This window comes from Macaca thibetana, chromosome 19, assembly GCF_024542745.1.
Source record: "Macaca thibetana thibetana isolate TM-01 chromosome 19, ASM2454274v1, whole genome shotgun sequence".
Lineage (NCBI taxonomy): Eukaryota > Metazoa > Chordata > Mammalia > Primates > Cercopithecidae > Macaca > Macaca thibetana.
Genome location: NC_065596.1, coordinates 5,798,234 through 5,812,668, shown reverse-complemented (window position 1 = coordinate 5,812,668; position 14,435 = coordinate 5,798,234). Strand labels below are relative to the sequence as shown.

Genomic DNA, 14,435 nt, shown 5'->3' with positions numbered 1-14,435 from the left:
CTCAGGTGCTCAGCAGATGCGCAGTGTGTACTCATCAGGTGCTCAGCACATGCACAGTGTGTGCTAAGCAGGTGCTCAGCAGGTGCAGTGTGTACTTAGCAGGCACTTGGCAGGCACACAGTGTGTATTCTGCAGGTGCACAATGTGTATACGGGTGCTCAGCAGGCACACAGTGTTCAGCAGGTGTGCACAGCGTATATTCAGCAGGTGCACAGTGTGTATTCAGGTGCTCAGCAGGTGCACACTGTGTACTCAGCAGGCGCAGTGTGTGCTCTCTTGGCACTCCGTGGGTACACAGTGTGTATTTAGCAGGCACTCAGCAGGTGCATAGTGTGTATTTAGCAGGTACTCAGCAGGCATACCATGTGTGCTCTGCAGGCGCTCAGCAGGTGCACAGTGTGTGTTCTGCAGGTGCTCAGCAGGCCCATGGTGTGTTCTGCAGTGTGTACTCAGCAGGTCCTCAGCAGGTGCACGGTTTGTGTTCTGCAGGAGCTCAGCAGGCGCAGTGTGTACTCAGCAGGAACACAGTGTATACTCAGCAAGTGCTTAGCAGGTGCACAGTGTGTACTCATCAGGTGCACAATGTGTACTCAGCAGGTGCTCAGCAGGCACAGTGTGTACTCAGCAGGCGCTCAGCAGGCACAGTGTGTACTCAGCAAGCGCTCAGCAGGTGCAGTGTGTACTCATCAGGTGCTCAGCAGATGCGCAGTGTGTACTCAGGTGCTCAGCAGATGCGCAGTGTGTACTCATCAGGTGCTCAGCAGATGCGCAGTGTGCACTCATCAGGTGCTCAGCACATGCACAGTGTGTGCTAAGCAGGTGCTCAGCAGGTGCAGTGTGTACTTAGCAGGCACTTGGCAGGCACACAGTGTGTATTCTGCAGGTGCACAATGTGTATACGGGTGCTCAGCAGGCACACAGTGTTCAGCAGGTGTGCACAGCGTATATTCAGCAGGTGCACAGTATGTATTCAGGTGCTCAGCAGGTGCACACTGTGTACTCAGCAGGCACAGTGTGTGCTCTCTTGGCAGTCCGTGGGTGCACAGTGTGTATTTAGCAGGCGCTCAGCAGGTGCACAGTGTGTATTTAGCAGGCGCTCAGCAGGCGTACCATGTGTGCTCTGCAGGCGCTCAGCAGGTGCACAGTGTGTATTTAGCAGGCACTCAGCCGGCACACAGTGTGTGTTTAGCAGGTGCTCAGCAGGTGCAGTGTGAACTCAGCAGGTGCTCAGCAGGTATCAGCAGGCTCTGGAATCTGACCTCCCTGTGGGCAGGCCTGTCTCCAGTTCATTCTGGAATCTCCTAGAAGCAGGTGCTCTCTAAGAGGGCCAGTACCTCACCACATGGTCCAACGTCCCCCCTTCAGTCCTGGGAGGGCTGTGTGGGGTCTTCTTCTCAATCCCTCCATCCAGGAACACGTACCAGCTGTTGAGGGGCCCTGAAGTGGGAGAGTAGTTTGTGGTCTTCCTGGAGCTCAGATTTTTCTAAGCAAATCCCAAGCCTGTATACCTGTACGGAACACAGTGTGTTCCAGGGTCAAATCCTTGGGGTGCGATGGCCCTGGGGCTGCATGGTGATGCCCACCCAGCCCTCTGAGTGCCTGAATAAGAAGCACCAGGGTGGCCCGGCGAATTCTCCCCACAGCAGTGCGGGTTTGGACAGGAAAGTCCATTCCTCGAGTCAGTTTGTATTTCCTGAGCATCTCCTGTGAGCTGGCCCTGGGGACGCCTTGGAGAGCAGGTCAGCTGGAGACCCTGCCCTAGGGAGTGACAGGAAGCCACACCTGTGCCAGCTGGCCCTGGCCCTGAGGTTGTGGCTCTGAGCCAAGGCGAAGAGCCTGGCCTGGCCTGGCTCTAGGGGTGATGCCTCGTGGGCCGGGCTGAGGGGTTGAGATCTGGTCCTCGGGTCGGGAGGGTTTTGAGCAAGGATCCCATTGGCTGCCACGTGGGGACAGGCCTGGGAGGAACGAGGAGGGAGCAGCAGGAGGCTTAGGAGGGGCCAGGGCAGGTGTCCCTGGAGATAGTGGGTGCTGGGGCTCCATGATGACCTGGGGCTTGGCAAAGGCGGGCTTGTGGCAGACTTGAACCTCACCTCTGCAGCTCTCACACCTACGGACCCTGAGCCTGATTCCCCAGGAGGGTTGGCGACAGAAGGGTTATGTTAAGTGGCTGTGTCTTCCATCTCAGGGAGCCCCATACCAGAGAAAGTCACCACTATAGCAGCTGAGAGGCTTCAGGTCCTCATTTACTACATAAAATTTTCCCTTCTCTGTACTTGGGTCCTGACACCTCTGCTGGTCCCAGGAGTTTCACCCCGTGGGGTGGGGTTGAAGGTTGGGGTGAGGCCCAGAGGGGCTGAGTCTACTTGGAAGGGTGGGCCTTCTCCCACTGAGTGTGCTAATACCCTGTGCCCATATCCTGGCCACCCCGTCCATTATCCGTACACCCCACTCTGGTATTTGAACAGCCCAGAGACCACCACAATGCTCGGGGGGGTCCCGGCAACGGGGCGAAGCCTCCCTGAGAACTTCTGCAGGCTTCCCTTCTCTTCCCTTTCCTGCCAGGGTTCTTGCTGCCAGAAGCTGTCTGCCACACTTTTTTTTTTTGGTAATAAAAAAAATGAAAATAAAGAAATCATTTATGTTTCAAAACTTCGATTAAAATTGAAAACAGAAACACCACAGCACTTCCCGTTTCCTCTGCATCTGGCACCACTCACCTGGGTGCAGAGGGTGGGTGGGTGCATGCCAGCTGGTCATTCGCCCGGAAATCTCTGGGAGGAAGTATCAGCACAGCCAGGCAGGGCGCCCGGGACTGGCTCTGTGGGGCTGGCCGTCCCTCTGGCTGGGGACTCGGGGAGGCCGAGCGTGTCCTCAAAGACACGCGAGCTGTCCGCCTCCCTGGGCTGCAGGGACCTGCGGAATCTCGGAACCTCGGAGGGGCTCTGTGTCTGCTTCAGCGTCTTTCTCAAGTGACTGAAGGCAGAGGCTCCCTGCTGCGTTACACCATTGAGTCCTTTCGCATCTGTGCGCATCCCGCTTCCGTCGCTGCGGGGATCCCCTCTGTCCTTCCAGGCAGGTGGGATTGGTGGCTGTAGTTAGGACAGGAGTGGCTCATTAAATCATCACGGAATAAATGCACAGACCCCGGGGATGATTTATGGTCCCAACAGCCTATCTTTGCGCCCAGGCGGCCTTGGCCTCTGTTCGGCAAGGAGCCTGCTAATCTCTTCACTGCCGGCTCAGCCAGGGCAGAGGGAGGAGCCTGAAGGTCCACCGTGGGGTGGAGGCTGCCTGCTGGGGGGCTCCCCGGCACTGAGTCCCAGAGCTCATCACGCTGCTCTGTGCACCTCTGTTGGCTCCTGCCAAACAGTCCGTCCCTTCTGTGCCTGAGTTTCCTGGCTATAAAAAGGGGGTGCTCACAGAGCCCCCTTGAGGAGTCATCACATGGATTTTAGATGATGCATCCACGCAAAGTGCCTGGCCCCGTGCCCGGCAGTGGTGGGTGCACACCTTGAAAGATGCCTGCTTGGCCGAGACCAGCTGTTGAGCTGCTACTCGGGGCAACAGTGAGAGCAGGATTGCACCTTGTTCACCTCCGTGCCTTGGCCCAGAGTGTGACAGCTGCCACTCTGTGGCTTACGGGTCATCTGTTTAGTTTCACCTGGGGGAGTATTCATTGCTGTTAACTGTTTCTTATGAGATAGGATTTTTTGGTTTTTGTTTTTGAGACAGAGTCTCACTCTGTCACCCAGGCTGGAGTGCAATGGCGCCATCTTGGCTCACTGCAACCTCTACCTCCTGGGTTCAATCGATTCTCCTGCCTCAGCCTCCTGAGTAGCTGAGATTACAGGTGTGCACCACCACGCCCGGCTAATTTTTTTTTGTTTGTTTTGTATTTTTAGTAGAGATGGGGTTTCACCATTTTGGTCAGGCAGGTCTCCAACTCCTGATCTCAAATGATCCACCCGCCTTGGCCTCCCAAAATGCTGGGATTATAGGCGTAAGCCACCGCGCCCGGCGGTTTTTTTTTTTTTTTTTTTTTTTTTTTTTTTTTTGAGACAGAGTTTCACTCTTGTTACCCAGGCTGGAGTACAGTGGCGTGATCTTGCCTCACCACAACCTCCTCCTCCAGGATTCAAGGAATTCTCCTGCCTCAGCCTCCCGAGTAGCTGGGATTACAGGCATGCGCCACCACGCCCAGTTAATTTTGTATTGTTAGTAGAGATGGAGTTTCTGCATGTTGGTCAGGCTGGTCTTGAACTCCCGACCTCAGGTGATCTGCCCGCCTCAGCCTCCCAAGGTGCTGGGATTACAGGCATGAGCCACCCTGCCCGGCCTTTTTTTTTTGAGACAAGATCTGGCTCTGTCGCCCAGGCTGGACTACAGTGGTGCGATCTCGGCTCACTATAGCCTCAACTTCCTGGGCTCAGGCAGTCCTCTTGCCTCAGCCTCCTGAGTAGCTGAGACCACAGGCATGTACCACCACATCTGGCTAATTTTTAATATTTTTCTTTTGTAGACACAGGAGTCTCCTTGTGTTGGCCACGCTGGTCTCAAACTCCTGGGCTCAGGTGATCCTCCTCCTGCCTGGGCCTTCCAAAGTGCTGGCTTGAGCCACCATACCCGGCCTCTTAGGAGATAGTCTTTTTTTTTTTTTTAGATGGATTTTCGCTGTTGCTGCTCAGGCTGGAGTGCAATGGTGCAATCTCGCCTCACCACAACCTCCGCCTCCTGGGTTCAAGCGATTCTCCTGCCTCAGCCTCCCGAGTAGCTGGGATTACAGGCATGCACCACCACACTCAGCTAATTTTGTATTTTTAGTAGAGATGGGGTTTCGCCATGTTGACCAGGCTGGTCTTGAACTCCTGACCTCAGGTGATTCGCTTGCCTTGGCCTCCCAAAGTGTTGGGATTACAGGCTTGAGCTACAGTGCCTGGCTAATTTTTGCATTTTTAGTAGAGATGGGGTTTTCCTATGTTGGCCAGGGTGGTCTCGAACTCCTGACCCCAGGTAATCTGCCTACCTCAGCCTCCTGAAATGCTGGGATTGCAGGCGTGAGCCACTGCGCCTGGTGATGTGTTGCGTTTAGTCAAAGCATCTCCTTTGACCCCTCCAATCTGTGACGGTTCCTCAGTGTCTCCTCATCATCCATGACCTTCACCCTCTTGAGGAGAGCTGGTCAGGTGTTTTGTGGAATGTCCTTATTGTGGTCTTGTGGAGATTTTCTGGCAATTGGACTGAGGTTGTGGGATTTTGGTGGGGATCCCACAGAAGTGAAGTGCTCGTTTTCTTTTTGTATTTTTTCTTTTTTTATATTTAAGATAGGGTTCTCCCTCTGTTGCGCAGGTTGGAGTGCAGTGCTCACTGCAGCCAGGAATTCCTGGGCTCAAGCAATCCTTCCACCTCAATCTCCCAAGTAGCTGGGACTACAGGCACACACCATCACGCCTGGCTAAATTTTAAAATTTTTTTATAGAGACGGGGGTCTTGCGATGTTGCCCAGGCTCCAGTGATCCACCCTCCTCGGTCTCCCAAAGTACTAGGATTATAGGCGTGAGTCACCACGCCCAGCCGTTTTCTTTTTTTGAAATTTAGTAAAATACACATAACACGTGGCCCGATGTGGTAGCTCATGCCTGTAAGCCCAGCACTTTGGGAGGCCGAGGCGGGTGGATCACGAGGTCAGGAGATCGAGACCATCCTGGCTAACATGTTGAAACCCCGTCTCTACTAAAAATACAAAAATAGCCGGGTGTGGTGGTGGGTGCCTGTAATCCCAGCTACTCAGGATGCTGAGGCAGGAGAATTGCTTGAACCCTGGAGGCAGAGGTTGTAGTGAGCCGAGATCGCGCCACTGCACTGCAGCCTGGGCAGCAGAACAAGACGCTGTCTCAAAAACAAACCAAAAACAAAACAAATACATATAACGTGTAAGTTACTATCTTAACCTTGTTAAGTGTGCAGTTTAGTGGCGTTTAGTAAGTACCCTTACATTGTTTTGCAGTCATCACCACCATTTGTGTTCAGAGCTTTTGCATCTTCCCACACTGAAACTCTGTCCCCATTAAACACCCACTCATCCCCCACCCACCACCCACCCTCCATCCCCTCCCAGCTCCTGGCAACCACCATCCTACTTTCCACCTCTATGAGTTTGACAACTCTAGGGACCTCATGTAAGTGGAATCATCCAGGATCTGTCCTTTTGTGTCTGGCTTATTTCACTGAGCATAATATCCTCAAGGTTCATCCACATTGTAACATGTGTCAGAACGTCCTTCTCCTCTAAGGCTTTTATTCCACTGTATGGATGGGACACATTTTGTTTATCCATTTATCTGTTGACGGACACTTGGCTGGTTTCCACCATTTGGCTGTTGTGCATAGTGCTGCTGTGAACATTGGTGTACATCTCTTTGAGTCCCTACTCAGAATTTGTTTGGGTATATTCCCAGACGTGGCATTGCTGGATCATGTGTAATTGTATGTGTAATTTTTTTTTGAGACGGAGTTTTGCTCTACCGCCCATGCTGGAGTGCAGTGGTGCGATCTCGGCTCACTGCATCCTCCGCCTCCCGGGTTCAATCAATTCTGCCTCAGCCTCCTGAGTGGCTGGGATTACAGGCGCGCGCCACCACACTTGGCTAACCTTTGTGTTTTTAATGAAGATGGGGTTTCACCATGTTCAGCAGGATGGTCTCGAACTCCTGACCTCAGGTGATCTGCCTGCCTTGGCCTCCCAAAGTGCTGAGATTACAGGCGTGAGCCACCACGCCCAGCCAGCATGTTTAATTTTTTGTGGAACTGCCACACTGTTCTCTGTAGTAGCTATTCCATTTTAGGTTCCTACCAATGGTGCATAAGGATTTTAATTTCTCCGTATCCTCAACAGCACTTGTTATTTTCTGACTTTTTGATAGTAGCCCATCCTAATGTCTACTAATATCTACTAATCCTAATATCATTTTTTTTCCTGCAAAAAATGATATTTTGATAGGGATTGTGGTTTTGGTTTGCATTTCCCTAATGATTAGTGATGCTGAGCATCTTTTCATGTGCTTCTTGGCCATTTGTCTGTCTTTGGAGAAATGTGTATTCAAATCCTGTGCCCTTTTCCTGCTCCTCTCTCTCTCTCTTTTTTTTTTTTTTTGGTGCTTTTTAGTATTTTTTTTTTTTTTTTTTTTTGAGACGGAGTCTCGCTCTGTCGCCCAAGCTGGAGTGCAGTGGCCGGATCTCAGCTCACTGCAGCTCCACCTTCCGGGTTCCCGCCATTCTCCTGCCTCAGCCTCCCGAGTAGCTGGGACTACAGGCACCCGCCACCTCGCCCGGCTAGTTTTTTTTTTTGTATTTTTTAGTAGAGACGGGGTTTCACCGTGTTAGCCAGGATGGTCTCGATCTCCTGACCTCGTGATCCACCCATCTCGGCCTCCCAAAGTGCTGGGATTACAGGCTTGAGCCACCGCGCCCGGCTGCTTTTTAGTATATTCATACTTTATCTATTTTTAAATTAGGTTGTTTTTCTTTTTGCACGTGGAGATCTTGTTTTCCCAGAGCTATTTGTTGAAAAGACCATCCTTTCCCCATTGAATAGTTTAACACTCTTCTTGAAAATCACTTGACCATATATGTGACAGTTTATTTCTGGGCTTTCTATTCTATTCCATTGGTGTTTTTTTTTTTTTTTTTTTTTTTGAGACAGAGTCTTGTTCTGTCTCCCAGGCTGGGGTACAGTAGTGCTGGGATTACAGGTGCCTATCACCACACCCAGCTGATTTTTGTATTTTTAGTAGAGACGGGGTTTCACCATGTTGACCAGGCTGGTCTCGAACTCCTGACCTCAGAGGATCCCCACGCCTTGGCCTCCCAAAGTGCTGGGATTATAGGCATGAGCCACTGTGTCTGGCCCCATTGGTCTTTATGTTTCTCTTTATGCCGGGATCACACTCTTTTGATTACTGTAACTTTGTAGTTAAGTTTTTTTTTTTTTTTTTTTTTTTTTTTTTTTTTTTGTTTTTTTTTTTTTTTTGAGACGGAGTCTCGCTGTGTCGCCCAGGCTGGAGTGCAGTGGCGCGATCTCTGCTCACTTGCAAGCTCCGCCTCCCGGGTTTATGCCATTCTCCTGCCTCAGCCTCCCGAGGAGCTGGGACTACAGGCGCCCGCCACCTCGCCCGGCTAGTTTTTTGTATTTTTTTAGTAGAGACGGGGTTTCACCGTGTTCGCCAGGATGGTCTCGATCTCCTGACCTCGCGATCCGCCCGTCTCGGCCTCCCAAAGTGCTGGGATTACAGGCTTGAGCCACCGCACCCGGCCTGTAGTTAAGTTTTGAAATCAAGAAGTGTGAGTCTTCCAATTTCATTATTCTTTTTCAATATTGTCTTGGCTATTTGAGGTTTTTTGAGATTCCGTATCGATTTTAGGGTGGATTTTTTTCTATTTCTGCAAAAAAGGATATTTTGATAGGGATTGTGGTTTTGGTTTGCATTTCCCTAATGATTAGTGCTGTTGAGCATCTTTTCATGTGCTTATTGGCCATTTGTGTGTCTTTGGAGAAATGTTTATTCAAGTCCTTTGCCCTTGTTTTTTAGGGCTTTTTAGTATATTCACATTTTGACTATTTTTAAATTGGGTCGTTTTTCTTTTTGTTGGTGGGTTGTAAGAGTTCTTTTTATAGTTTAGATATTAATCTCTTATCAACTATATGATTCGCAAATATTTTCTCTCGTTCCGTGGGAATGGGGCCTTTCATTCTGTTGATTACGTCCTTTGATGCACAAGTGTTTTTAATTTTGGCAGCATCCAGTTTATGTATTTTTTCTTTTGTTGCTTGTGCTTTTGGTGTCAGATCCAAGAAATTATTGCCAAATCCAGTGTTATGAAGCTTTTCCTCTGTTTTCTTCCAAGAGTTTTATAGTTTTAGCATATATAGTTTTAGCTTTTATGGTTTTAGTTATAGAGTTACAGTTTTAGTTTTTTACTTTTATAGTTTTAGCTTTAGATCTTTGATCCGTCTTAAGTTAATTTTTGTATATGGTGTTAGGTCAGGGCACAGCTTCATTCTTTCGCATGTGGAGATCTTGTTTTCCCAGAGCCGTTTTGTTGAAAAGACCGTCCCTTGCCCGTTGAATGGTTTGGCACCCTTGTTGAAAATCACTTGACCATATATGTAAGGGTTTATTTCTGGGCTTTCTATTCTATTCCATTGGTCTTGATGTCTGTCTTTATGTCAGTACCACACTGTTTTGAATACTGTAGCTTTGTAGTTAAGTTTTGAAGTCATGAAGTATGAGTCCTCCAATTTGGTTCTTTTTCAAGATTGTCTTGTCTTTTTCACATTCCTTGAGATTCCATGTGGATTTTAGGGTGGATTTTTTTCGATTTCTTCAAAAAATGGTATTTTGGTAGGGATTCCATTGAATCTAGACTGCTTTGGGTAGTATTACCACCTCTAAAATATTAAGTTGTGGCCAGGCGCAGTGGTTCATGCCTGTAATCCCACCACTCCTGGGACGCCAAGGCAGGAGGATCACTTGAGCCCAGGAGTTCAAGACCAGCCCGGGCAACGTAGTCAGATCTGTCTCTATTTAAAACAACAGCAACAAAAAGAAGTCACGCTCTCCTCCTCCCAGCGATGTGACCCCGGGCAAGCCCATAATTGGCCCATGCCTCAGTTTCCCTGTCTGTAAGATGTGCCGTGAAGGGGGTTAACTCTGTCAATGCATGAACAGTCCTCAGGACTGTAGCTCACACAGATAGTGCTCCGTGAAGGGAGCCATGTTTGCTGAGAGGGCTGCCTGGAGGAGGAGAGCTCTGTAGTGGGACATTAGGGGTTTCTGGCTTCTACATCAGCATCAGGAAGATCGTAGCTCTGTCTGCCAGGGCCAGGTGCATTGGGCACATGGGATGGGGGAATTGGGGCCACGACGAGCCTGGCAAGGGGCTGCTGGGCTGGAGGAGTCTCCTGGGGCATCTCAGGGAATATTCTGGAAGCAGGGCTGGGGTGGCACTTGGGAGTTAGTTGACAATAAGGAGTGACGTGAGAAGCACAGAGGCCGAATCCTCTGGGAGCCAAGTTTGAGGGGCAGACAGAGCGTGGGGACTGAAGTCAGGGCTCCTGCGGCGCCGGCCCTTCCTGTCCCACCGCTGTTCGGGACCCTGTGGTATCTTCCATGGATGCTGGCCCTGCCCCCAGCTGGGCGGTGCCCAGAAGCAGGAGAACCCTGGTTTCCCGCCCCTACTTGGCCACCCTGCCCTCATACCAGAGTCCCACACCGTGGCAAGCCCAGAGCTGTGCTCAGTTCAGGCAGCCATGTGGCCACCCTGGCAACTCCTCCCTTCTGCTCCCTGCTGCCCTGTCCTCCATGGGGTGCTGTCTCTAGGCCCGGGAGGAAGGCTGAGGGGAAGGCGTCATGGGTGCAGTGGGTAAATGTCCGCCCAGTACCTCCTTTGAGCCCGCATGGCGCCCGGAGGTGCAGGGTCCCGGGGCTGTTCCTGGAGCAGCAGGTGCCAGGCATGGCATGGGAGGAGCCCCGTGGAGCCCAGAGACACAGGTGCACCTGGCAGTGGGCACAGCAACTGCAGAGGCTTGGTGTTGGCAGGGTGCACATGAGGAGGTGGTAGCCGAGGGGACAGGGCCTCCCAGTCTGGTGCTCACAGCCTCCCTCACACAGGGACCACCTTTCCCCTCACCTGGCCCCTAATCCTCTGTCCTGATGTCCCCTCATGTGCCTTTTTATGCACACCTTGCCCCCACACCTAACCCTCAGGCAGTGGGAGAAGGGCTGCAGCAGTGGGGTGTGGCTCCTGGCGCAAGGAACAGGCCAGGTGGCAGGAGCCAGGACAGCTTCAGTGGGAGAAGCCTCCAGGCCCAAGTTGGGGCCTGAACAGAAAGGAGGGAGACAGCAGGGTAAGAAGGGCAGTATCTGCCTGGGGCTGAGAGGGAGCAGAGAGGGCGTCTGAGGGTGGCTGGGGGCTGTGTCTGAGCAAGGCCTTGGGTGGGAGTTGGGATGAGCCTCTGTACCTGCGGACACCGCTCCTGAGGTCCTCTGGGAAGCTGGCAGTGCACCTAGGACTCCACCTGGGGGAGATGGGTCCCATCTGCCCTGGGCGGGCTTCCTCATGCTGGGACCCCCAGCCTGGAATGCAGCCAGGATCAGGAGCCCTGAAGTTAGGACCTGAGGGCTCCCAGGGCCGAGGCCTGGGACAGGCCTGGGACGTCCCCCGCCATGGATGGGCTGCTGCTCCTATGTTGCCTGCCCTGCCCTGGCCCCTTGGTCCTGCCTCCTCCAGCAGCAGTGACTCTGCCGCAGGGAGGGCAGCTCAGGTCACTCCTGGTTAAATCCTTCCGGTGGCTTCTTGTCCCACCCAGGGTGGGGTCCCACAAGGCTCAGCTCTCTTGAGGCTCTGAGCCCGCCAGGCCCCACCCCCAACTTCTTTGCCCACCCTGGCTTCCTTGGCAGGCCCCTGTCATGGTCACTGTGTGACACCAGGGCCTTTGTGCTCACGGGGCCTCCTGCCTGGAGTGCTCTTCCCAGGTCCAGCGTCACCTCCTTGGCCACCTTCCCGCCACTCCATTTCTGGCTTGTTTCTGCATAGCCCCACTCACTCGGAAATCCCCCACTTCCTTCCTCCATCTACCCACCCAGCTGCCCGGCCCATGCCTATCTGAGCCAGCACAGCTTGTCCTGGGCCATCAAGGACTTGTGGCTTCCCCTGCTATGGACTCCCTGTGCCTCGACATCCCTCCCTGGCCTCTCGTCCTGCTGCCTGGGGGCACTGCCTGGCCAGCAGATCCTTCTTGAAAGGGACCATCCCTCCGGGTGAGCTGGACTTGCAGGGTTTTCTGGGGCTGCTGGAGGGGGTGGGAGCCAGGAGCCAGTGTGAGTGGGCGGCTGGCTGGGCTCCTGGCCATGTTTAGCTGTTCGCTCCCATGGGGGCTTTGGGTCAGAGGGTAGCGAGGGTCACACCCTCAAGCACCCTGGACTGTTTATTTTTTACATTTATTTTTATTTTTTATTTTTATTTTTTTGAGACAGTCTCACTCTGTCGCCCAAGCTGGAGTGTAGTGGCTCGATCTTGGCTCACTGCAACCTCCGCCTTCAGGGTTCAAGTGATTCTCCTACCTCAGCCACCCCAGTAGCTGGGATTACAGGCACCCACCACTGTGCCCAGCTAATTTTTGTATTTTACTAGAGACGGGATTTGAGTTTCGCCGTGTTGCCCAGGCTGGTCTCGAACTCCTGACCTCAGGCAATCCACTGCCTTGGCCTCCCAGAGTGCTGGGATTGCAGGTGTGAGCCACCGTACCTGGCCTCATCCTTGACTGTTTAGAAAGCCCATGCCCAGGCTTGGCCAGTCACCCCTCTTTCTTCTCCCTGTCCCACGCCATAGTGCCCCCTCCCCAGGGCTTTGTATGCCTCCAGCTGATGGGGAGTCCACTGTGGCCAGGGCTGCTAACAGTTAACTGCTGGATGAGCTGCAGTGAATTTCCTTGGGGTTTTGGCTCAGGGTGAGACCCGCATTCCCAGCTTTGCTTGGCCACATGCGGCATCCTAGCGCTGAACCTTCCCGTCCCAGGTGGCCCACTTCTCAGGGAGGGGCTTGGGAGGACTTCTTGTTCGGGGGCTGGTGGGGGTGTCCTTCCCTCCAGGCCTTGGGTCAGCCCACGCAGCTGCCGACCCGAGTGAGGGGCAGTGGGACGTGTTGGCCTTGGCGGCCCCAGGGCCGCCTTGGAGGGGAGCATGAGGGCACCGATCCTGCGCCTCCATGCCTGGGCTGGGCGGGAGCTGGGGATGCATCCATCGCCTGCCAGGAATCCGGGCCCTGAGTTGTCGGCACTTCCAGCGTTTCAGGAGAAGCCAAGCAATTCTGATGTTTAAGTTAACTTAAAAAAAAAAGTAACAGCTGGCCACCAGTTTGCATTTTTATAAAAATGCTTCTCAGACCTCAGGAAGGCCACAGCTGCGGCCGGCCACGCTCCTGCTCCTGCCTGCCAGGTTACAGGCTCTGACGTGGGCCCAAGAGCCTCTGGGCTGTAGTGGGTGGGGCAGCCGCGCTGGTCCTGGGGTGGGTGCCGGGCAGTTCCGCCCATTCCCGGCTGCCTTGGGAGGGGGTGAATGATGGCTGAGAAGCTTATGGCCAAGGGTCTTGGATCAGCAGCTGACGTCCTCGGGGCCGGGGTGGCTTCCTGGTTAGAAGGCACTAGGGTGGTCTACTTTGGGCCCCTCCACCCACCCCCACACTGCCAGAACCTTGGGTATACTTTTTATTTCTCCTTTATACTTTTTTCACTGATATAAAATACATATAACATAAAAATTAGCCTTTATTTAATTTTTCGAGACAGGGTTTTGCTCTGTTGCCCAGGCTGGAGTACAGTAGTTCTATCCCAGCACCCTCGATATCCAGACTGAAGTGATCCTGTCACCTCAGCCTCCCAAGTAGCTGGGATTACAGGTGTGTACCACCATGGCCAGCGAATTTTTAAAAGTTTTTGTGGAGATGGGTCTCACTATATTGCCCAGGCTGGTCTGAAACTCCTTCCTGGGCTCAAGCCATCCTCCTGCCTCAGCCTCCCAAAGTGCTGGAATTACAAGCATGAGCCACTGTGCCTGGCCCCGTTAGACATCTGTTTGGTTGTTTGTTTTTGAGACAGGAGCTCACTCTGTCGCCCAGGCTGGAGTTCAGTGGCGTGACATTGGTTCACTGCAGCCTTTGCCTCCCAGGTTTAAGTGATTCTCCCACCTTAGCCTTCCTGGTAGGGAGATTACAGGCACCCACCACCACACCCAGCTAATTTGTTTTGTATTTTTAGTAGAGATAGGGTTTCACCATGTTGCGCAGGCTGATCTAGAACTCCTGACCTCAGGTGATCTGCCTGCCTTGGCCTCCCAAAGTGCTGGGATTGTAGGCATAAGCCACCATGCCCAGCCCTAATTAGCCATGTTAAAGTATGCAATTTAGTGGCATTTAGTACCTTCTCAATATTGTGCAGTGATCACCTCTACCCAGCTCCAGAACATTTCATCCCCCCAAAAAGAGACCCCTCTTAGCTGGGCGCAGTTACTCATTCCTGTAATCCCAGCACTTTGGGAGGCCAAGGCGAGCAGATCGCTTGAGGTCAGGAGTTTGAGACCAGCCTGGCCAACATGGCAAAACTCTGTCTCTACTAAAAATACAAAAATTAGCCTGGCGTGGTGGCATACGCCTGTAATCCCAGCTACCTGGGAGGCTGAGGCAGGAGAATGGCTTGTACCTGGGAGGTGGAGGCTGCAGTGAGCCGAGATCGTGCCACTGCATTCCAGGCTGCGTGATGGAGCAAGACTCTGTCTCAAAAAAAAAAAAAAGACAAAAAAAAAAAAACACTATCTATCAGCAGTTACTCCCCGTTCCCCTCCCCCGCCCCGGCAGTCAGCAGTCTGCTTCCTGTCTCTATGGAT

At 52.6% G+C, this 14,435-nt stretch overlaps 3 protein-coding genes across 9 annotated transcripts in view; 2 read left to right on the top strand and 1 right to left on the bottom strand.

Moving 5' to 3' along the window:
* The window catches only part of REX1BD (required for excision 1-B domain containing), a 280,166-nt gene extending 274,421 nt beyond the window's left edge, over positions 1 to 5,745 (top strand). Inside the window, exon 4 of the transcript XR_007721536.1 lies at positions 4,274 to 5,745. The gene's annotated coding sequence lies outside the window, so the exon portion shown is untranslated. The remainder of the gene's footprint in view (positions 1 to 4,273) is intronic.
* CRTC1 (CREB regulated transcription coactivator 1) overlaps positions 1 to 14,435 on the top strand; it is a 174,147-nt gene that overhangs the window by 94,358 nt on the left and 65,354 nt on the right. The window contains exon 1 of one of the 6 annotated variants that reach the window (XM_050769553.1): positions 11,680 to 11,816. The exons of the other annotated variants lie outside the window; for them this stretch is intronic. The gene's annotated coding sequence lies outside the window, so the exon portion shown is untranslated. Of the gene's footprint in view, positions 1 to 11,679; positions 11,817 to 14,435 lie in introns of those variants that run through there. 6 annotated transcript variants of the gene reach the window in all.
* FKBP8 (FKBP prolyl isomerase 8) overlaps positions 1 to 14,435 on the bottom strand; it is a 212,805-nt gene that overhangs the window by 171,073 nt on the left and 27,297 nt on the right. Inside the window, exon 1 of one of the 2 annotated variants that reach the window (XM_050769666.1) lies at positions 1,355 to 1,358. The exons of the other annotated variant lie outside the window; for it this stretch is intronic. The gene's annotated coding sequence lies outside the window, so the exon portion shown is untranslated. Of the gene's footprint in view, positions 1 to 1,354; positions 1,359 to 14,435 lie in introns of those variants that run through there. 2 annotated transcript variants of the gene reach the window in all.